Consider the following 2,500-nt stretch of genomic DNA (forward strand, 5'->3'; position numbering starts at 1 on the left):
TACTAGTGAGGACATGGAGGTCTTCACTGAGATGCTCCCAGTTAGGTTTCCCTCTGTTCAGCTCCTCCTGAAGACACAGAGGGGTTAGGGTTACTATACTAGTGAGGACATGGAGGTCCTCACTGAGGTGCTCCCAGTTAGGTTTCCCTCTGTTCAGCTCCTCCTAAAGACACACAGGGGTTAGGGTTACTATACTAGTGAGGACATGGAGGTCCTCACTGAGATGCTCCCAGTTAGGTTTCCCTCTGTTCAGCTCCTCCTGAAGACACAGAGGGGTTAGGGTTACTATACTAGTGAGGACATGGAGGTCCTCACTGAGGTGCTCCCAGTTAGGTTTCCCTCTGTTCAGCTCCTCCTAAAGACACAGAGGGGTTAGGGTTACTATACTAGTGAGGACATGGAGGTCCTCACTGAGATGCTCCCAGTTGGGTTTACCTCTGTTAAGCTCCTCCTGAAACAGAATTTGGTCAGACTTTTAATAGCCCCTTGAGATGCAGCATCTCCTTTTAGAGGGGGTCCCGTGTACAGGGAAAAACATTTACATACAGTACAGTGCAGTTACACAGATAGACAATACAGACATGTACAGATACAGTTAGCGTGCTCATCCTCTCCCACCCCACTCCCCCCCCCCCCCCCCACCCCCACCTCTTTCTGGACAAGCATATTGAGACTAGTACAGTGCAGTGACTTGAAACAGGGGTCAGAACTTAGTAAACAGCAGTACGGGCAGTGTTCGTAGCATGAACAGGTTGTTTTGGGGTGTGAATACAGTGTTAGTAACATGAACAGGTTGAACAGGTTGTTTTGGGGTGTGAATACAGGGCAGGCCTGAAGCGCGCCAGGAGAGGTCACAGATCTGAGAGAAAGGGGGAGGTTGTTCCAGTCAAATGGGGCTTTGTAGTGGAATGACCTGCGTCCGGATTCAGAGAATATTCCTCTGGGAATAGCAAAGTAGGGATGTTGAGTATTTCTAAGTGGGTATATGGGGATATTGATTGATTGATTGAAATATTTATTAACAGTTTGTAGAATTACAGTATACATTTCAAGCACAAACTCAAGACAGAGACTGTTAAATGTGAGTGGACGACCCAATTAAGCATTACACTTGTTTACAACAGGGTCCACATTGTTCAATTCATCAAAACATTTAGAGATATACAAATAGACACTTCTATATAGTTAAAGAACAGAACAGGAATTCATCATAAAGGAGGTAAAAAGGGAAAAGATACATATACAGTGAGGGGAAAAGGGGGCGATGGGGGGGGGGGGAAATAGTTTCAGGTATGGAGGGCAGCTGAGGTGCACACATTTAAATATGAATTGGTACCAGCGAAGTTGTCTTCTTGCCTTTAGGCTGCAGCCAGTCGAGTGAACTGAATAAGGAGCAGTGGTGTGTTCGGTATGGGCATCTCAGTACAAATCGGCATAGTGAGTTATTTAATACATTTAGAGGTTGTGTTTGTTGTCATGTGTTTCCGTGGCGTTGTCACGATCCGTGACAGGTGTCGGTTTGCTAGTTCATTGTGGTATGTCGTGACAGGTGTCGGTTTGCTAGTTCATTGTGGTATGTCGTGACAGGTGTCGGTTTGCTAGTTCATTGTGGTATGTCGTGACAGGTGTCGGTTTGCTAGTTCATTGTGGTATGTCGTGACAGGTGTTGCTTTGCTAGTTCATTGTGGTATGTCATGACAGGTGTTGGTTTGCTAGTTCATTGTGGTATGTCGTGACAGGTGTTGGTTTGCTAGTTCATTGTGGTATGTCGTGACAGGTGTTGCTTTGCTAGTTCATTGTGGTATGTCGTGACAGGTGTTGGTTTGCTAGTTCATTGTGGTATGTCGTGACAGGTGTCGCTTTGCTAGTTCATTGTGGTATGTCGTGACAGGTGTTGCTTTGCTAGTTCATTGTGGTATGTCGTGACAGGTGTTGGTTTGCTAGTTCATTGTGGTATGTCGTGACAGGTGTTGCTTTGCTAGTTCATTGTGGTATGTCGTGACAGGTGTTGCTTTGCTAGTTCATTGTGGTATGTCGTGACAGGTGTTGGTTTGCTAGTTCATTGTGGTATGTCGTGACAGGTGTTGCTTTGCTAGTTCATTGTGGTATGTCGTGACAGGTGTTGCTTTGCTAGTTCATTGTGGTATGTCGTGACAGGTGTTGGTTTGCTAGTTCATTGTGGTATGTCGTGACAGGTGTCGCTTTGCTAGTTCATTGTGGTATGTTGCGTGTGTCTTGTCTTGTCTTTTGTGCTTCCAGTGTTTTTGTTTGTATTCTATAGTTACTTTTGAGTTATTAAACATTTTGAAATGACCTCCTCTGCCTCCTCCTGCATTTGGGTCCTACAAACTCTCCTGACTTGAACCGCGACAGGCGTATAACCGTCTTTAAATAAATACTTGTTGAAAAGTCTAAATGGAGAAAATGAACTGGGAATTTCTGGGACTCACGTCGTCATGAAAGGGGGCGGGACTGCGACGCTCTGTAGTATCTGATAACT

General features: G+C 45.4%; 1 protein-coding gene across 1 annotated transcript in view; it reads right to left on the minus strand.

Moving 5' to 3' along the window:
• The window catches only part of LOC310874796 (KH domain-containing RNA-binding protein qki.L-like), a gene marked incomplete at its 5' end in the record, with an annotated part of 39,735 nt that overhangs the window by 31,570 nt on the left and 5,665 nt on the right, over nt 1-2,500 (minus strand). The gene's annotated exons all lie outside the window — the stretch shown is intronic.

The sequence above is a fragment of the Protomyctophum parallelum genome, assembly GCF_964188405.1.
Source record: "Protomyctophum parallelum genome assembly, chromosome: 17".
NCBI lineage: Eukaryota > Metazoa > Chordata > Actinopteri > Myctophiformes > Myctophidae > Protomyctophum > Protomyctophum parallelum.